The following is a 22,329-nucleotide window of genomic DNA, read 5'->3' as shown; positions in this document are numbered from 1 at the left end:
TGCAAAGGGATAGAAGACAGCCAAAAAGAATTGAATAGAGTTGGTGAGACTGTGCAGTGAGGTACTGAGAGTTGCAGAAGCAGAAAGGAAGACATTTTTTTTATGGAGAGCAATTTCTCCCCGTGTGTGTTCCATGAAACTACTCTCATAAGTTGTTCTGCAAAACAACAGGGTTCTGTAGTCCAGTGTTTCGTAACCATTATATACCAACACTGACTTTTTCATAGTGACAGAACAGTGCCATAAAACGCTGCAGTAATGTTTATACCTAACAGTATTTTTCAAACTTGACCCTTATTTTACCCTTTTATGCATAACAAATGTATAATACATTAATCTGAATACCTTAAGATTCCCCCCAAAGAATCTTTCTGACTCCACCCTCCTCCATGCAATCAGTCATCAGAAAATTTTATACCACTGTGTTGTGTAGGGCCTTCGTCTCTATCCACTGCCACCATCCTAGAATAGACAATCATCTCAACAGGGATGGTCTAACATCCTAAAGTTTACACGCCAATTTATGTGTTCCCATAGTACCCTGCATTTCTTTTATCATAGACTTTACATTGTATTAAAATTTTCTTTTTATTTGTATCTATTTGTATTTATATATCTATTTGTATTTATTTATCACTAGACATCTCCATGACGGAGAAGGCGATGGCACCCCACTCCAGGACTCTTGCCTGGAAACTCCCATGTACAGAGGAGCCTGGTAGGCTGCAGTCCATGGGGTCGCTAAGAGTCAGACATGACTGAGCGACTTCACTTTTCATATTCATGCATCGGAGAAGGAAATGGCAACCCACTCCAGTGCTCTTGCCTGGAGAATCCCAGGGGCGGGGGAGCCTGGTGGGCTGCCATCTATGGGGTTGCACAGAGTTGGACACGACTGAAGCGACTTAGCAGCAGCAGCAGCAGCAGCAGCAGCAGACATCTCCATGAAGGCCAGCACCTCATATTTTCACCACTGAATTCCCAGTACCCAGTGCCTGGCATATATGCAATGCATGGTACATTTCTGATGAATGAATAAAGAACATTGCTCAAATAATTGAATAGAAAAGGGAGACTTCAACATCAAAAACTTATCTGGTATAAATTTCCTAACCCTGAACCATCATTGTATCCTATTATAAAAATGGTATCACAATATACTGTGCCTTTAATACACTCTAGAATGTTGTTTTTCAAAATTTTAAGTTATTGGATCTATATTCATGAGATTTCTTAAAATAATTGTTTAGTTTGGTTTTAGAATTATGATCCTGCTGGTTTTGTAGAATGAATTAGTAAGCTTATTTTTTCTTTGTCCTGGAAAAAAATTGAATAATATGAGAATTACCTGTTTCTTTAGAACTAGTTAAACTCCTTTATTAAAATTATCTGAGTCTTGAAAGTAATCAGTTTACTTCTCATTGTCTTTTGAGGTTATTGATCTATTTAGATTTTCTACTTTCTCAAATGTCAGTTTGGATAATTTATATTTTCATTAAAAATAAAATTTTCTCTGTCTTTCCAGATTAATGGATATAGAGTATTAGAATTTTTATAAACTTTGTTCTCAACTTATAGTCCAGTTTTAGCTCCTATTATAGTAATATTTTACTTCCTTCCCACACTCTGTTCAGGCTTGCTAGAGACTTTTGCTGCTATTCATTTCACATTTGTGCATGTGTATATACCTATGGGGCTTCCCTGATGGCTCAGACGGTGAAGAATCTGCCTGCAATGTGGTAAATCTGGGTTTGATTCCTTGGTTAGGAAGATCTCCTAGAGAAGGAAATGGCAACCTATTCCAGTATTCTTGCCAGGAGAATCCCATGAACAGAGCAGCCTGGTGGCTGGCAGTCCATGGGGTTGCAAAGAGTCGAAGAGTTGAACACGACTGAGCAGCTAACACACACGCGTGTGCGCGCGCACACACACACACATATATGTATATACCCCACACTTAATTGCTTTTATTTGTTGTTTTGGGTTCTTTGCTGTCATTGCTGTCATTATTTTAAATAGATTTTCTTTTAAGAAGATTTAGTTCTAAAGAATAGCAAGGAGAGAGAAGAAAGCCTTCCTCAGCAATCAATGCAAAGAAATAGAGGAAAACAACAGAATGGGAAAGACTACAGATCTCTTTAAGAAAATTAGAGATACCAAGGGAACATTTCATGTGAAGATGGGCTCAATAAAGGACAGAAATGGTATGGACCTAACAGAAGCAGAAGATATTAAGAAGAGGTGGCAAGAATACACAGAACTGTACAAAAAAGATCTTCATGACCCAGATAATCATGATGGTGTGATCACTCACCTAGAGCCAGACATCCTGGAATGTGAAGTCAAGTGGGCCTAAGCATCACTACGAACAAAGCCAGTGGAGGTGATGGAATTCCAGTTGAGCTATTTCAAATCCTGAAAGATGATGCTATGAAAGTGCTGCACTCAATATGCCAGCAAATTTGGAAACTCAGCAGTGGCCACAGAACTGGAAAAGGTCAGTTTTCATTCCAATCCCAAAGAAAGGCAATGCCAAAGAATGCTCAAGTTCAGTTCAGTTCAGTTCAGTCAGTCAGTCGTGTCCGACTCTTTGCAACCCCATTAATTGCAGCACGCCAGGCCTCCCTGTCCATCACCAACTCCCGGAGTTCACTCAAACTCATGTCCATCAAGTCCGTGATGCCATCCAGCCATCTCATCCTCTGTCATCCCCTTCTCCTGTCCACAATCCCTCCCAGCATCAGAGTCTTTTCCAATGAGTCAACTCTTTGCATGAGGTGGCCAAAGTACTGGAGTTTCAGCTTTAGCATCATTCCTTCCAAAGAACACCCGGGACTGATCTCCTTTAGAATGGACTGTTGGATTTCCTTGCAGTCCATGGAACTCTCAAGAGTCTTCTCCAACACCACAGTTCAAAAGCATAATTCTGCAGCACTAAACTTTCTTTATAGTCCAACTCTCACATCCATACATGACCACTGGAAAAACCATAGCTTTGACTAGACGGACCTTTGTTGATAAAGTTATGTCTCTGCTTTTTAATATGCTGTCTCAGCTGATCATAGCTTTTCTTCCAAGGAGCAAGCGTCTTTTGATTTCATGGCTGCAGTCACCATCTGCAGTGATTTTGGAGCCCCCCAGAACAGTCTCTCACTGTTTCCATTGTTTCCTCACCTATTTGCCCTGAGGTGATGGAACCAGATGCCATGATCGTAGTTTTCTGAATGTTGAGTTTTAAGCCAACTTTTTCACTCTCCTTTTTCACTTTCATCAGGAGGTTCTTTAGTTCTTTGCTTTCTGCCATAAGAGTGGTGTCATCTGCATATCTGAGGTTATTGATATTTCTCTGGGAAACCTTGATTCTAGCTTGTGCTTCATCCAGCCCAGCATTTCACATGTTATACTCTGCATGTAAGTTAAGTAAGCAGGGTGACAAAATACAGCCTTAATGTACTCCTTTCCCGATTTGGAACCGGTCTGTTGTTCCATGTCCATTTCTACCTGTTGCTTCTTGACCTGCATACAGATTTCTCAGGAAACAGGTCAGGTGGTCTGGTATTCCCATCTCTTGAAGAATTTTCCACAATTTGTTGTGATCCACACAGTCAAAGGCTTTAGTGTAGTCAGTAAAGCAGAAGTAGATGTTTTTCTGGAACTCTCTTGCTTTCTTGATGATCCAGCAGATGTTGGCAATTTGATCTCTGGTTCTTCTGGCTTTTCTAAATCCAGCTTGAACATCTGGAATTTCGCGGTTCACATACTGTTGAAGCTTGGCTTGGAGAATTTTGAGCATTACTTTGCTAGCGTATGAGATGAGTGCAGTTGTGGGATAATTTGAACATTCTTTGGCATTGCCTTTCTTTGGAATTGGAATGAAAACTGACCTTTTCCAGTCCACTGGCCACTGCTGATTTTTCCAAATTTGCTGGCGTATTGAGTACAGCACTTTCACAGCATCATCTTTCAGGATTTGAAATAGCTCAATTGATTCCATCACCTCTACTAGCTTTGTTCATAGTGATGCTTCCTAAGGCCCACTTGACTTTGCATTCCAGGATGTCTGGCTCTAGGTGGGTGATCACACCATCATGGTTATCTGGGTCATGAAGATCTTTTTTGTATAGCTCTTCTGTGTATTCTTGCCACTTCTTCTTAATGTCTTCTGCTTCTGTTAGGTCCATGCCATTTCTGTCCTTTATTGTGCCCATCTTTGCATGAAATATTCCCTCAGTATCTCTAAATTTCTTGAAGAGATCTGTAGTCTTTCCCATTCTGTTGCTTTCCTCGATTTCTTTGCATTGATCACTGAGGAAGGCTTTCTTATCTCTCCTTGCTATTCTTCGGACCTCTGCATTCAAATGGGTGTACCTTTCCTTTTATCCTTTGCCTTTCACTTCTCTTCTATTATTAACTATTTGTAAGGCCTCCTCAGACAACCATTTTGTCTTTTTGCATTTCTTTTTCTTGGGGATGGTCTTGATCACTGCCCCCTGTACAATGTCACGAACCTTTGTCCACAGTTCTTCAGGCACTCTGTCTATCAGATCTAATCCCTTGAATCTATTGGTCAGTTCTACTGTATAATTTTAAGGGATTTGATTTAGGTCATACCTGAATGGTCCAGTGATTTTTCCCTACTTTCTTCAACTTAAGTCTGAATTTAGACTTAAAAACTACAAGATGTCAGAGTAGAAGGACGTGCACTCATCTTCTCCTGTGAGAACTCCAAAATTACAACTCACTGCTGACCAACCATTGACAGGAGAATGTTGGATCCCACCAAAAAAGGATACCCTATGTCCAAGGGCAAAGGAGAAGCCCCAGCAAGACGGTCAGAGGGGTGAAATTGCATTTAGAATTAAACCCCATACCTGCCAGAACACACTCGGAGGACTCAAACAAAACTTTGTGCTCACCAGGAAACCCCACAGAGACTGAGCCAGACCTGCTTTTGAGTATTTGAGTGTCTCCTGCGGAGGTATGGGTTGGTAGTGGCCTGCGGCAGGGGCAGGGACTCTTGGTGCAGCAGACCTGGGTGTGGCATAAGCCCTCTTGGAGGAGGTCACCATTAACCCCATCACAGAACTGCCAGAGCTTACACAGGACTGGAGAAACAGACTCTTGGAGGGCACACACACAAAAAACTTGTGTGCACCAGGACCCAGGAGGAAGGAGCAGTGACCCCACAAGAGACTGACCCAGACTTGCCCGTGAGCGTCCAGGAGTCTCTGGCGGAGGTGTGGGTCAGCGGTGGCCTGCTGCAGGGGCCAGGGCTCTGAGCACCGCAGTGTGTGCTTGGGACCTTTTGAAGGAGGTTGCCATTATCTTCATTACCTCCACCATAGTTTGGGTCAGGTCAAACAACAGGGAGGGTACTCAGACCTGTCCATCAACAGAAAAGTGGATTAAAGATTTACTGAGCATGGCCCAGCTCATTAGAATAAGACCCAGTTCCCCCCACAATCAGTCTTTCCCAGCAGGAAGCTTCCATAAGCCTTTTATCCTTATTTGTCAGAGGGCATATAGAATGACAGCCACAATCACAGAAAACTAATCAAACTGATCACATGAACCACAGCCTTGTCTAACTCAATGAAACTATGAACCATGCCTTGTAGGGCCACCCAGGACAGATGGGTCATGGTGGAGAGTTCTGACAAAACATGGTCCACTGGAAAAGGGAATGGCAAACCACTTCAGTAGTCTTGCCTTGAGAACCCCATGAACAGTATGAGAAGATTATATTTAGTTACTTCTAAATGGCTTTTCCACTACATACTTCTATTGTGATGTCTGATTTTATAGGCTTGTGAACAGGAAATGTGATAAAAACTTGTAGAGAGACAAACCAGTTCACGAACTGAATGATCACAGGATCTTTCTAGGTTGCCTGCCTGAGCAAGCAGGGCTGAAACTACAGCTCTAGTACAGCTCTCCAGAGGCTGCTGAGAGAAGCTGAAACCACACGCATCATTCTTAGCTGACCCTCCTGCCTGTGCGTTTCATCCTGCACGGTGTGATGCCCACTTGGTGTTTCTTTTCCCAACTCTCATAACCACTCCACAGACATTTGAAAAACACTTGTGAAGTATCTGGGTTTTCTAGGATTCACATCCTTTTTTTTTTAATGTACAAGTGGACTAGTGGCTCAGACAGTAAAGACTGCCTGCAATGCAGGAGACCCGGGTTCAATCCCTGGGTTAGGAATATTCCTTGGAGAAGGGAATGACAATTCTCTCCAGTATTCTTGCTTAGGAAATTCCATGGACAGAGGAGCCTGGTGGGCTACGGTCCACAGGGTCACTAAGAGTTGGACACAACTGAGTGACTAACACCAACACCGTACACTTACTTTCAAACATTATGTGTTAGTCACTCAGTCATGTCTGACTCTTTGCGACCGCATGGACTGTAGCCCGCCAATCTTCTCTGTCCATGGAATTCTCTAGGCAAGAATACTGGAGTGGGTAGCCATTTCCTTCTCCAGGGGATCTTCCCAACCCAGGGATCAAACCCAGGTCTCCTGCATTGCAGGCAGATTCTTTACCATCTGAGCCACACTTAAACTGATAGCAAATTTTTATAATGATTTATCCTTTCTGGATCTTTACAAAGTATTCAATTAGTTTACTGGAAACTACCATAATTTTCACATTCATATTTTATTGGGTTAAATTTAGAATGGAGTTAAACATGTTTCTAGTATGATAGGTAAATCCTGTTAATTATGTTTTTTGAACCTTGTATTTTTTCTTCTTCTTGATCTTTTCATTCTAAAAGAGGTGATTTTATTTTGTTGTTTTTTCCAAGTATATCTCCCAGATTTTGTGGGACATTTCTTTACATGTACTATAACTTTTATCAATGTAAATATTCTTGATCCACTTTCATGCTATCAACTATGAATTCTATTTTTATATGACTATTTCATGTCTTTAGTTTTACTAATATTTGCTTGCTATGTCTATTAGTTAAGTTTTAAAACTTTTTGATTTTAGAAGTGACTGGTATTAAGATATGTTTTGTTATACTTCCTTGTGTGTATATAAGATTGATTAACTTTTCTTTGTTCTTTTTCTTCCTTCCAGGGCAGCATTTCATAAACTAGATGCATGCTAGGATCACCCAGGAACTTTCACAGAACAATTCAATGTCTAAACTCTACTGTAGAATCTCAGGGAGAAGTGTGGTATCAGATTTTTTTTTTTAAAGATTCTAGCATGAAGTTGGGATTGACAACCCTATGTTTCTATTCCTGTAGAGCTTCTCCTTAAGTTCTGAACAATTACTTTTAAATTTGTGATTTTCTATCAGTGGATAGACTGAACCAGTTGTGGCAGTCAAGGTAAAATCAGAGAGGCAGAAGTAAAAGTATCAGTGAAAAAAGAACTTATTATAGGGATCCAACTTGATGCAGTTGCTGGTGAAGGAATTTGTTACACGCGTCTGGTGTTGGCCTGAAATCATTATAAGCTAGCCACACCAGCAATTGGGAAGGAAAGCTGAATAAGAACAGGATCAGGGACAAGCTGGAAACTGCTGGGGGGAAGAACTGGAGCCTGCATGTCTCCCATTCTCTACCTTAGGTGACTCATATGACCTGAAGCTTGCAGGCTGGGTGCTGCCCCACACCAACAAGGTGAGCCAGGAGATTAGCAGCAATGTGTTTAAGGAACCACAGTGCCTGGCAGCCTCTACCAGGCTACCACAGTGTAGAAAACATGCCTGCTGCTTCCCTTCTGGATCTCAAGTAAATTTTTCTTGTGGTGAATTACATTGTAATGCTGACACTAACTACTTGAGGTCAGGCTAAACTTCACAGGTTCAGGGCTTAGTCCTCTGTGTCCTCACCTCGGATACCAGCTGCAGCTCCTGGATTGCCAGGCTGCCTGCACTTCTGAGAAGGCAATGGCACCCCTCTCCAGTACTCTTGCCTGGAAAATCCCATAGATGGAGGAGCCTGGTAGGCTGCAGTCCACGGGGTTGCTAAGAGTCAGACACGACTGAGCGACTTCACTTTCACTTTTCACTTTCATGCATTGGAGAAGGAAATGGCAACCCACTCCAGTGTTCTTGCCTGGAGAATCCCAGGGACGGAGGAGCCTGGTGGGCTGCAGTCTATGGGGTCGCACAGAGTCGGACACGACTGAAGTGATTTAGCAGCTGTACTTCTGAACAACTGGCTCCACATTTGGGGGTTCCCACAACCTCCTCAGGTTTGATAATTCACTAGAATGACTCACAGAACTCTAAAGAGCTGCACTTATGGTCACAGTTTCACTGTAGCAAAAGGATAAAAATCAAAACAGGATGAAAGAGGAGAGGCACATAGATGGGGTTCGGGAAGTCTCAAATGGGAAGCTTCTGTGTCCTCTCCCCGTGGAGTCGGGCAGTATCACACTCCTGGCATGTTCATGAGTGTTACCAGCTGGGAGGCTTATCCGAGCTTTGCATTCAGAGTTTCTTTGGGTTTCTGATTGTTTGAATTCTTGGCCATGTGATTGAATTCAATCTCCACCACCCCAATTTCCCTCCCTCCTCCTTCACCCCCTCCCGCCCCCCCCTCCACCCCGAGGAGGTTGGATTGATATCACTTGGCTCAAATCCCAACCCTCTAACCACATGGTTGATCTTTCCAGTATGGCCAGGCCCATTCGGGAAACCAACTAAGGGCTCACCAGCCATAGATAACAAGGACACTACTATCACATGGGAAATTCCAAGAATTTAGATTCCTTCCCAGGAACCAGGAACCAAGGCCAGTCAGATTCTTTGACTATACAACACCAAAGCCAAATGGGAACTAGATATGGAAGGGGATTCTGAGGACCAGAGTTCCTGCTTAGATGTGTGCATGCTAAGTCGCTTCAGTCATGTCCGACTCTTTGTGACCCTGTGGAGTCTAGCCCACCAGACTCCTCTGTCCATGGGGTTTCCCAGGCAAGAATACTGGAGTGGGTTGCCATTTCCTACTCCAGGGGATCTTCCCGACCCAGGGATAGAACTTGAGTCTCTTACGTCTCCTGTATTGGCAGGCAGGTTCTTTACTGCCAGCTTAGATGATACAGTACAAAGCCACCCTGACAGTGTTATCTCTGACTCCCATGCACCCCACCAAGAAAACACCTTTAATGCATTGCCACTTTCTTTAGTGTTTCTCTCTCACCCCTAGAGAGAGAAAAATATTTTTCGTTTCACACTTCTAAGGAGAAAGCAAGACTGAGAAGTTTAAAATGAATATATATCATATTGGTTTGGGCTTTGGTATATTAAGATGGAGATGGGAATAACTTTTTTTCACTTATTGAGGATTTACTGTGTCTAAGGATTGTGCTGGACTTGCCAGGTGGCTCAGTGGTAAAGAGATCATCTGCCAATGCAGGAGACACAGGTTTGATCCCTTGGTTAGGAAGATCCTCTGGAAAAGGAAATGGCAACCCACTCCAGTATTTTCGCCTGGGAAATCCTATGGACAGAGGAGCCTGGTGGGCTGGGGTCAAGAAAGAGTTGGACATGACTGAGTGACTAAACAACAAGAGTGTAATCTGGAGATACTGATTTGCGATTATTTGAATACCATATTTATGTATCTGGTAAAGAATATCATCCTTCAGCAAATTTTCAGAGTTATCACTTTCATGTGCCTTATTACCTTGCTTTATTTCAGTAGCAGTCTATCTTATAATTTCTTTGTTGAAACAATAGTAAGTGTAATGTTCCTCAGATGCAATGACATTTCTTTGCTAAGAAATAAGAGTTCCTGTTGGTGAAGGTAAAAATGAATGTACCATTTTGTTCCAGTTATCTATTGTTATTTAACAAACCGACTCAAAATCCAATGGCTAAAAACTCAATTATTTGCCTAAGACTCCACAGGGATGGCTGTTCTGTGTTTCATTTAGTTCCGTGTGAAGTGACTCACATGAGAGCTGGAAGATCCACTTTGAAGATGGCTTTCTCATATAACTGTCTAGTGAGTGCTGGTTCTTGGCTGGAAACTCAGCCAGGGTTGTGAGCTGGGTACTTTGGTTTCTTTGCACGTGGGCCTGCTTGGGCTTCCTTTCAGCATGGTGGCTGGGTTCTAAGAGTTAGCATCCCAAGAGAGCAAAGTGAAAGTACATGGTGTTTTATGATCTTGCTTTAGAAATCACATTTGTTGTCAAAGCAGTCACAATGGTCTACCCACATTCCAAGCAGAGGGGCACAGAGTTCACTGATCAATGAGAGGGTGATTATTCTCAGAGAAGGGTTATATTATAAGAAAATGTAGGACAAAAGGTATTGTGACCATCTTTTAAACATTCATCCTGTCACATCATTCTTCCAGGACCTGAATTCTGCAAACGATACCACTAAACACAACCACTGGCAATTTTATTTTATTTTTTCCCATTTAAATGTTTAGTTCATTTAAATTTTATTTTGCTCTAAATTGGAAAGTCAAAAGCCAATTTAATTTTTCTTTTCAGATAGCTGCCCAGTTGCTAACAAATTATTAATCCCCACTTTTATAAAAGATGTCATTACCATATTCTAAAATTTCCCCTATTGTATTAAATCTATTTCTATAGTTTATAGTTAAATGTCTATTTATGTCCTAGAACCTAAATTTTTGCAGGACTGGTTTCTTCCATACCCACCCCACTGTTCTTCTTTTTCAGAATTTTGCTGGCTGATTCTTCTGTGTTTATTTTTCTATGTGAACACTATTATCAGCTTGTCCAGTTTTAAGCCAGTCTGTTCGTATTTCTTTCAAAATGGTAATTATTGATTTTTAAATTAATTTTATTATTAAGAAGATTGGGTGTTTTTGCTTCTTTGTATCAACCAATTATATTTCTTCATACATCTGTTCATATCCTTTGTACCTTTTCCTATTAGAGTTTTGATTCCTCTTATCTGTGAAAGCTCTTTGTATTGAATACTAGAGCTTTGTTGAAATGCTTTTTGTAAATGTTTTCTCCAGTTAGCCGATTATGCTTCTGATGTTTTTTAGAAGTCTTGAAATAAAGAGTAGATGTGTGTGTATGTCTCTGTGTGTGTCTGTGTGTCTCTCTGCGCATTTTTCTGTGTCCATGCATGCACGTATGTGGACTAGGGGAGTAAAAGCTAACCATCTTTTGTTGTATGACTTCTTCTGTTATTTTGAGAGCCATACAGTCTTTCCCAAACCAAAGTAAATGAAGCAGTCATATTGTTTCCAGGAATTTTTAATTACTTTGTTTTTATGTTTAACTGTTTAATCCATTTAAAATTTTAGTATATTGTATGTATGAAGTTCTGATTCAACTTTGTTTTTCCTAGACAGTTTCACCAGCACTATTACAAATGCCTTAAATATTTTTTCAGAATTAAAAATATGATCAAGAAAACATTGTTTTTCAGGTTTGAAGAAAAATTCAGGTATGGTTTGACTGTGATTGTGTGAAGCTTGTAAACTAGTATAGGAAGAACTTGCCTTATGTTGCCTGAATGTAAAATAATCTGTTCTAGAGTGAAAGCACATCAAGTCTCAGATTTAAGGTCCTCTTGGTATATATTTTAAGAAGGTGAGTGGGCCTTCCCCCAAATTTGATGATCTGCTGGTTTGAAATTAAAATTTATAGTTCCTATTCATAAGGAAAAATTCCATTGAATTTTTATTGTGGTAAAATATATTTACCATAAAATTTGGCATTTTATATGCAGTTCAGTGGTGTTTAGTACATTCACAGTGTTGTACAACCAATCACCCTATGCATTTCCAAAACTTTCTCATCACTCAAAATAAACTCTACCCAATTGCGGGGAGCGAGCTCCGCCTGTGGCAAAGGTCATGAGGAAGGAGGCTTGGCATACGCAAAGGCTGGATCAAGCCTCAGGAGTCTCCCTGGAAATTCTCGAGCATCTACCCCCAAAACCAGAGTCTGCCAACTTTCTGCTTTGTGCTTTCACCTACACCTCTGACTTTACGGGGGGGCTGTCCCCCACTACCTCTCTCTGAAAAAAGAGTTAGCTTACAGCTCCCGTTAATAATTCCTGGGTGTGACAGTGTTTAACCTACAAACTCCTTTGGAAATCCTCTAGCCTGCCTGAATAGGTTTTTCCGGCCACATGTGATTGTTCAGAGCCTCCCAACTGTGAGAGGCAGGAGATGTTCTAAACTGTCTAAACACAGATTCCTTTGAGTAGTTAAAAGATTGATTAGAAATTGTATTGGTGAAGGGTTTTTCACTTATTGGGCCAATGTTTGCTGCTAAGTCTCCATACTCCTTACCTACTGTGTCCTTGGCAGTGTATTGATTGATATAATGGGTGTATAGAAATGTTAAGTAGTAGCCTCAATGTTTGTAACCTTGGACCCTTGAGTTAATTCTTTTCTTGATTGAGCCCACCTCACCTTTGCCCTACAGGAATGCAGCTTTGTCCAATGCTCTTTTGGAGGCTGGTGCCTGACTTTGGAATAATCACCTTTAGAGAAAGATAAGTTTCTTAAAATGTTAACAGGCCTCCTGGCCAGATGATGATGTAATTCACCTGAACTTTTGCATATGATAAGTTTGAAAGCCTGGCTTCGATTAGGACCAGGAGCTGCTGTCCTTGCATGACTCCACCCCTTCCCCCATTATCCTCTATGCACAATTTAAGGTATAAAAACTACTTTGGAAAATAAAGTGCGGGCCTTGTTCACCGAAACTTGGTCTCCCCATGTCGCTCTCTCTCCCAAATTCTGGCTGAGTCTCCATCTGGAGCGCGGAACCCGCCATGCTTGCTAATTATGCCTGGGCTTCTAAGATCCGACCGGGGAGGCCTCAGTGTCTCCTCTCCTTCGGGAGAACGGAAGGACGCCTGCGGCCTACGCAAGTGGTGCAAACTTCTTGTCTTGAAGTTTTATTGGTCTCCCGCGTAAACCAAGCTACTCAGACTCTTTTCTCCACTGAATTTTCCTACTGAGCTATCCTCATCCTATTACTCTTTATATCTTTGATAAAATATTTAAATAAATAGGTCGCCGACACCGTCCCTGCTTCGAATACCCTGGATCAGCTGGGGCTGGTCCCCGGCACCCAATAAGCAATAATAACATCTCATTTTGCTCCTCCCTCCCCCTCCACCCCTGGTAACTTCTAATCTACTCTCTGTCTCTATGACTTTGCCTGTTCTAGATATTTCATCGGATAAGGCAATGGCACCCCACTCCAGTACTCTTGCCTGGAAAATCCCATGGATGGATGAGCCTGGTGGGCTGCAGTCTATGGAGTCACTGAGGGTTGGACACGACTGAGTGATTTCATTTTCACTTTTCCCTTTCATGCATTGGAGAAGGAAATGGCAACCCACTCCAGTGTTCTTGCCTGGAGAATCCCAGGGACAGGGGAGCCTGGTGGGCTGCCGTCTATGGGGTCGCACAGAGTTGGACACGACTGAAGCGACTTAGCAGCAGCAGCAGCAGCAGCAATGTACATGCTTAAAATGTACATGCTTCCCAGGTGGCGCTAGTGGTAAAGAACTGCTAGTGGTAAAGAACTCCTGCCAATGCAGGAGACACAAGCTTGATCCCTGGATTGGGAAGAGCCCCTGCAGGAGGGCATGGCAACTCCAGTATTCTTGCCTGGAGAATCCTATGGACAGAGGAGCCTGGCAAGCTACAGTCCATAGGGTCACAAAGAGTAGGGCATGACTGAAGTGACTTAGCGCAGATATTTCATATAAGTGAAATCGTGAGGTATTCATCCTTTTATGTCTGGTTTATTTCACTTAGCATAATATTTTCAAGGGTCATTCATATCATAATATGTAGCAGAGACTTGTGACTTTTTTGGCTGAATAATAGTCCCTTGTGTGTGTGTGTGTGTGTGTGTGTGTGTATGCACAAAACCACATTTTATTTATCCACTCATCTTATTTATGGACACTTAGATTGTTTCCATTGCTATTTGCATATAGATAATTCTATTTTAAGCATATTTAATCTGTCTACATATATGTACATTTAATCTATATTTAATCTATTTGTTCCCAAAGCTCCCACATTTTTTTTTTCCTAAAGGAAGAAATAGATAATCAGTTTTTGAGCAGCTCTTAAAACCAAGTAACCTGAAAAACAGAGTCACCTTAAACAGGTTAATGAAAGAAGCCCAGTGCCAAGAAGAGGTCCCTTGAATAATGTATAGTTCTGTTTCTGGTCTCACTGAACTGAGACTTTTCTGGAAACCATACAAAAGTGAATGGGGAAGATGGTAGTTTTTGAACAGAAAGAAGTCCTGTGTTCTGTTTGCTATGCTTTTAGGGAATCTTAAGAAAAGTCTAAGAAGAAGAAAAAAATAGTTTCTATTAAGCAGAAATTCTCAAATATCTGCCAAAATATCTTTTCTTAGGTTAAAGCAAATATTAACAAATATTTATAATTAATATCATAGTTACTAATGATAAATAGTCATTTATCTAGGGTTTGTGATGTGGACACATGAGCTAATTTAATCTTTACAGCAATTCTAAAAAGTAGGGCATAGTTGTTACTTTTATGAGTGAAGAAAATCTGATTTAGACAAGTTTCATTGCTAGTTAATGATTGGTACAGCCAAAACTTGAATTCAGGGCTTTCCTACCCATAGCTTTAAAAACTGTGGTACCACATGTGGACGAAGAATATTGCCGGCTGTATCAGTAAACAAAGGATGTCAGGGTGTCAAGCCATCAGCTACTACATGTATACCCCATTTCCCCCACCCCACCCCTAATTGAGCACCCTAAGGGGATTCAGGATGGAGAAAACAAGATAATGGTCATAGATTGTAATGGAGCATATCAAAGGAATGATTTCAAAGAGCCCAGACTCTTGCATCTTCCCATACACAGTAAAGTGCTAAATTCATTAACTTGAGATACCTGGTTTTTAATAGTAATTTTTCAATGTTCTGACTCCTGGTTTTTGTTACAAAAATGTCCACATATCCTGGCTCCTCCCCTGTCTCTCTGGAACAGTTCTCAGAGCGATCTGAGAGACTGTCTTCTAGACTTAAGTCCTTAGTAGGCCAAATAAAACATAATTCTCTATTTTTAAGTTGTGCTTTTTTTGTTTTATTTTTTTTTGGGTAAACACATGTATTCTTTTTATGCCCCCCCCACCCGGACCCCCCGCAAGATGAAGTGTTTTACTTTGGAAACAACTGTTTACATGGGGCCAAAACAAGTGAAAATAATTATTTTAGTCCTTTCCTTTTCCCTTTAGAATGGAATCCAAAGACAACTTTAAGATCAGTGCAAAATTAGATGCCAGAAAATGAAAGATGTGTTTCTGTTTAGAATATTTGGAATTAGTAATCAAAGTATTCTCTGATGTGAAATACATACCTACAGTACTTATTTCTTATGGTTCTTATAGGAAGCAAAATAGGTACAATAAATTCCAAGAACATGATAGTACCGAGGAATTTTTAGAGTTTACAGTTAATGAGTGTTGCAAGAAGGGAGACCCCTTCCAGGGCCTGAGAGTGGGCTTTTGTCTAACACTAGGAAATGAATTGTCTGAAGAGACACATGTGCTGATAAAGCAAGAGACTTTTTTGGAAAAGGGTGCTTGAACTGAGAGCAGCAGGGAAAGGGAATCCAGGAGAACCACTCTGCCTTGTGGCTTGCAGTTTTGGATTTTATGGTGATGGGGTTAGTTTCTGAGTTGTCTCTGGCCAATCATTCTGGCTCAGAATCCTTCCTTGCCCATGCCTTGTTCAACCAAGATGGATTCCATCATGAAGGATTCTGGGAGGTTGGTGGACACAGGGACTGGCATCTCCTCTCTGTTTTTGAGCTTTCCTGAATTATTCCAGTGGATAGTAGCTAGTTAGTTCCTCACTCCTTACTGCGACCTCTTGTAATTAAGATAAGTCAGGCAAGTGGTTACTATGGTACCTGGCCTGAAGAGGCAGTTTTGATCAGTGGTTCCCCTTAAATTTAGCAGTATCCCTTTGATAACTTTTGTAAAATAAAATCAAATGTGTGCAATTAGATGAAACAGAAATTGATCATTAAAATGTTTGGTTGTGGCACAAGATGACTAAAATTCAAAGGTAAATGATAAGCTCTGAAGAAGGCCTGATTTTACAGACACACTTCTGATTTATTAGTTTACTTTTAGTTTATTTGTTGTTACTGATAATTTTAAAAAATGGAAAGACCATTTGATTTAAGATAATGATGCAATTTTCCCAACAATTATGTTTCCACATGAAGTTTTGTTGTTGTTGCAAGATTTCTCCCCTTTCAAAATTAAATGCTGTGTTGTTATATGTGTTTAAAATTTAATGTAAGTGTTTGAAGATGGTACTTAATTTCCCATATAGAAATAAAATTGTCCTCAGCACTTATGTTTGAAAAATTTGTCAGGACAATTGAATTATTTTAACCAAATAGTATTCATTCAAAGGAGAGGATTTTATTTGTTAAAATGATAATTCTAAGCCTGGTCTCAACAGCTGTGTTTTATCCTTTGCCTGTATCCTTTTCTTAGCTTCATGCCTTTCTTCACCTCTTTCCCTTTAACTTCTTCAGTTTTTTCCTATCAAATACAATGTGATTTTTACTCTAAACAAATTTCTTTTCTCTATTAACATTTATCTTCCATTCTCTACAAGATATCAACAAAGGGCCTTTATCACCTACTTTCTCAACTTGCAGATTCTCTTTTGTTTCTAAGTTGCAGAAGAATTTTGTGCTCTAATGACCAAATACAGTGACATCTTTTAGGCTTCATCCAGAGATTGTTTGCAATGATGTCATACCTTTGTTCAAACTTTTTCTTCCTTTATTTTCTGTCTCGATAGAAAAAAAGAAAAAAAAAGTCAATAATCAATCTAAGAAAGAAAGACTTATATTTGAGCCAACCTGAGGATTACAACCAGGGAGACAGTTTGAGGACTGTTCCATCTATTAGCGGTCAATGCACAGTCACATAAGCTTTTGAGAAAAGGGATATGCATAAAGGGCTATATGTGAAAGTAATATACTGACCGTTTACATAGTATAGCAGGTGAGTAGTGGTCACTGTGATCCCTTATAGGATCAAGGAACGAACGTTATCTCCTAAGGAGTAAGCTTGCTGGCACTAGGAGAAAATCGCTTTTTTTTTCCTTTTTATGAGTAGGCATTCCTGTGTCTCCTGAGGAGATCTGGTTAACATATAATACAGATGCATGCTGCTGATGCTAAGTCGCTTCAGTCGTGTCGGAGCCTGTGCAACCCCACAGACGGTTGGCCCACCAGGCTCCCCCGTCCCTGGGATTCTCCAGGCAAGAACAATGGAGTGGGTTGCCATTTCCTTCTCAATGCATGCAAGTGAAAGTGAAGTTGCTCAGTCGTGTCCGACTCTTAGCGACCCCGTGGACTGCAGCCTACCAGGCTCCTCCATCCATGGGATTTTCCAGGCAAGAGGACTGGAGTGGGGTGCCATTGCCTTTTCCAACAGACGCATAATGCACACTAAAGGGGAGAGGGTAATGGATGGCTCAAATGGCAGAGAAAATTTTATGTTAATTTTTTGATTCCGCCTTAAAATAATTTTATTTCCTTATCCATAATGCTGCATTTTCTTGAAATTCTTCCTATCACTTTGACCAACAGTTATTTGTCTTTCTGGATTCCTTTCTTCACCCACCAATTAAATATTATAGGCAATTTCCAAAGTGAATTCTATAAAGGTTCAGGATCACATTCAGTTATTAAAAAACAAACAACAAAAGCACATAAAACAGAACAGACTCAAAAATTATGGTGTAACAGAGTAGGAATTTTTCTTTTCACCTAACCAAGTTTCTAGTTAGTACGGAAGTTCCCTTAAGTCACCATGCATGAAGAGACCAAGGTTGTTCCCATCTTTCTGCTTCACCATCCTCACCAATAGTTCCAGGCTCCAGATCACATCGTGTTCCAATACAGACACTGGGGCTTCACCACCACACCAAAATTCTAGATAGCAGGAAGGGTAAAATAACACCTCCCAGTTATATCAATTCCTTTAAGAAATTTTTTGTAAATTCCATAATGTCATTGGCTAGAACTCAGTCACATGTCCACATCCAGCCACAAGATTGGCAAAGTGTCCTGTTAAAACTCAAAAACATGTTAGTAGTGATGATGCTTCTAAAAATAGACACAGATTTGCTAGATAATGATCAGTTTCTGCCACAATCTGCTTTCTCAAACACTGCCTACATGATCAGAAATGATCTGTGTTTACAAACAGTGAGTAGAGAGGGCTTATTAAGAATAAAATGATTTATTTATACTATTTATTAAGCACCTACCATGGGTAGTGCTACTCAGTGATCAATGCAAAGAAATTGAGCAAAACAATAGAATGGGAAAGATTAGAGATCTCTTCAAGAAAATTAGAGATACCAAGGGAGCATTTCTTGCAAAGATGGGCTCAGTAAAGGATAGAAATGGTGTGGATCTAACAGAAGCAGAAGATATTAAGAAGAGGTGGAAAGAATACACAGAAGAGCTATACAAAAAAGATCTTCACGACCCAGATAACCACAATGGTGCGATCACCCACCTAGAGCCAGACATCCTGGAATGCAAAGTCAAGTGGGCCTTAGGAAGCATCACTGCAAACAAAGCTAGTGGAGGTGATGGAATTTGAGCTATTTCAGATCCTGAAAGATGATGCTGTGAAAGTGCTGCACTCAATACGCCATAAAATCTGGAAAACTCAGCAGTGGCCACAGGACTGGAAAAGGTCAGTTTTCATTCCAATTCCAAAGAAAGGCAATGCCGAAAAATGTTCAAATTATCCCACAATTGCACTCATCTCACATGCTAGCAAAGTAGTGCTCAAAATTCTCTAAGCCAGGCTTCAACAGTATGTGAACTGCAAACTTCCAAATGTTCAAGTTGGATTTAGAAAAGGCAGAGGAACCAGAGATCAAATTGCCAACATCCGCTGGATCATTGAAAAGGCAAGAGAGTTCCAGAAAAACATCTACTTCTGCTTTATTGACTACACCAAAGCCTTTGACTGTGTGGATCATGACAAACTGGAAAATTCTTCAAGAGATGGGAATACTAGACCACCTGACCTGCCTCGTGAGAAATCTGTATGCAGGTCAAGAAGCAACAGTTAGAACTAGACATGGAACAACAGACTGGTTCCAAATAGAGAAAGGAGTGCACCAAGGCTGTATATTGTTACCCTGCTTATTTAACTTATATGCAGAGTACATCATGTGAAATGCCAGGTTGAATGAAGCACAAGCTGGAATCAAGGTTGCCAGGAGAAGTATCAATATCCTCAGACATGCAGATGACACCACCCTTATGGTAGAAAGTGAAGAAGAACCAAAAAGCCTCAATGAAAGTGAAAAACGAGAGTGAAAAAGTTGGCATAAAACTCAACATTCAGAAAACTAAGATCATGGCATCTGGTCCCATAATTTCATGGCAAATAGATGGGGAAACAATGGTAACAGTGAGAAACTTTATTTTCTGGGGCTCCAAAATCACTGCAGATGGTGACTGCTGCCATGAAATTAAAAGACACTTGCTCCTTGGAAGAAAAGCTATGACCAACCTAGACAGCATATTAAAAAGCAGAAACATTACTTTGCTGACAAAAGTCTGTCTAGTCAAAGCTGTGGTTTTTCCAGTGGTCATGTATGGATGTGAGAGTTGGACTACACAGAAAGCTAAGCACTGAAGAATTGATGCTTTTGAACTGTGGTGTTGGAGAAGACTCTTGAGAGTCCCTTGGACTGCAAAGAGATCAAACCAGTCCATTCTAAAGGAGATCGGTCCTGAATATTCATTGGAAGGACTGATGCTAAAGTTGAAACTCCAATACTTTGGCCACCTGATGGGAAGAACTGACTCATTGGAAAAGACCCTGATGCTGGGGAAGATTGATATAGGGAGGAGAAGGGAATGACAGAGGATGAGATGGTTGGATGGCATCACCGACTTGATGGATATGAGTTTGAGCAAGCTCCATAAGTCGGTGATGGACAGGGAAGCCTGGTGTGTTGTAGTCCATGGGGTTGCAAAGATTCAGACATGACTGAGAGACTGAACTGAAATACCATAGGCCAGAAATCATGCTGCCTTTACGTATATTCCCTCAAACTTGTAATAATTCTTCAAAGGAAGAAGTGTTATGACTATATTAAGGAGGAATGAATTTTAAAGATATTAAAGTCAACTTGTTTAATGACTTATTAATAGAAATGAACTGAGGTTGGGTTTGAATTCAGCTAGAATGGTTCTGAAGCCCATTTTCTTTTTCATTGTCATGACCCACAGTGAATATTCACTTGTGTGCTTAGTTGCTCAGCTGTGTTTGACTCTTTGTGACCTCGTGGACTGTAGCCCGCCAGTCTCCTCTGTTCATGGAATTCTCCAGGCAGGAATACTGAAATGGGTAGCCATTCCCCTCTCCAGGGGATCTTCCTGACCCAGGGATCGAACCTGGGTCTCTTGTGTTGCAGGCAGGTTGTTTACTGTCTGAGCCACCATTATACATGGCCCACACTGAATATTTATACCCAAAATCTTTTGTCCAATAATTTGGCATTGACTTTGGACTATTCAAAATTAAAGAATTCTTGAAGTTTGGCTGCCATGCAATTACTACTTGATTTAAGCTTTTTATCAAGACAGAGATTACCCAGTAAACTGGGAGCATAGTGGAGTGAGTGAAAGTCACTCAGTCGTGTCCAACTCTTTGTGACCCCAAGGACTATATAGTCCATGGAGTTCTCCAGGCCAAAATACTGGAGTGGGTAGCCTTTCCCTTCTCCAGAGGATGTTCCCAACCCAGGGACTGAACCCAGGTCTTCTGCATTGCAGGCAGATTCTTAACCAGCTAAGCCACCAGGGAAGCTGAGAGTATAGGAGATGGTTAAATCTCAACAGCTGTATGGGTGCAAAGGGGATCCCACTGACAAAAACTTAACTTTCTGCTGCCCTCTACTTGAATAACATGGGACCTCAGCTCTCTGCAAAGCCTCCTACCTGGTTATTTCTGGGCTTCCTAAACAGGTTCACCTACTCCTAAAATATTGCCTTTGTGCTGGGTTCTCCATGTCCATCTAATATCTGTCTGAAATCTTGAAGGTTTACCCTGTCATCTTTATTCTTTTGAAAAAAGATTCATTTATTTTTGGCTGTGCCTGGTCTTCATTGTTGCAAGCTGGCTTTCTCTAGTTGCAGAGAGAGGGGGCTACTCTCTAGTTGAGGTGCACAGGCTTCTCATCACAGTGGCCTCTCATTGCAGAGCATGGGCTCTAAGGCTCTCTGGCTCAGTAGTTGCAGTGCCTGGGCTCTATAGCATGGACTCAGTAATTATGGCTCACGGTAATTGCTCTGAGGCCTGTGGGATCTTCCCAGAGCAGGGATCAAACCTGTGTCCCTTGCATTAGCAGGCAAATTCTCAACCCCTGGGCCACCAGGGAAGCCCTTACCCAACTTTTTTATGGAGAAATAAGAGAGGCCAGGACTGTTATGCCACTGACACCTCCTCCACGCGGAAGGAAATATCAGGAGTGAGAAGAAATTTTTCTCTCTGTTCCTCATCTCTGTTACTGTCTTGCTTCAGGTTCGTCTTCTTGTGTGTCTGTGGGCTAGCAGAGAACTCACGTAGGGTTGTGTGATACCATTATTAAATGTGCTTTTTGTTAAAAAAAAAAATCTATTTAGAATACCTGTTCTTTAGACATGACTCCAGTAGGGACTCAACTGGGAAAAAAATCTGCTACTGGCTGTTGCTGTTCTGTCAGCGTCCCTCTTTTTCCTCCTCTGACTTTGTCAGCTTTTGTGCTGCACTGTCGGAGAAGGCAATGGCACCCCACTCCAGTACTCTTGCCTGGAAAATCCATGGACGGAGGAGCCTGGTAGGCTGCAGTCCGTGGGGTCGCAAAGAGTCGGATACAACTGAGCGACTTCCCTTTCACTTTTCACTTTCATGCATTGGAGAAGGAAATGGCAACCCACTCCAGTGTTCTTGCCTGGAGAATCCCAGGGGCAGGGGAGCCTGGTGGGCTGCCGCCTATGGGGTCGCACAGAGTCGGACACGACTGAAGCGACTTAGCAGCAGCAGCAGCACCGCACTGTGCTATTTCCTTCAGACTGCTTCTTCCTTTACTTGATTTCTCCCCCAGGATATTCCTTACCAGTCCCAGAAACAGACTTCCAGTAGGTTTGATTCACCAGTTTATTTAGTATGTCCCAAAGCGTACAAATCAAGCTGAGGAACCTCTTTATATGCTAATCAGATTTTTGAATTTGCACAAACTTGAAATTCTCAAGTTTGGCCTGGGCTTTATGGTTGTATTTTGTCGACAACTTGCAATCCCTCTCCTC

The sequence above is a fragment of the Bos mutus genome, chromosome 15 (genome assembly GCF_027580195.1).
Source record: "Bos mutus isolate GX-2022 chromosome 15, NWIPB_WYAK_1.1, whole genome shotgun sequence".
NCBI classification, from domain to species: domain Eukaryota; kingdom Metazoa; phylum Chordata; class Mammalia; order Artiodactyla; family Bovidae; genus Bos; species Bos mutus.
This window is presented reverse-complemented; position numbering follows the sequence as displayed.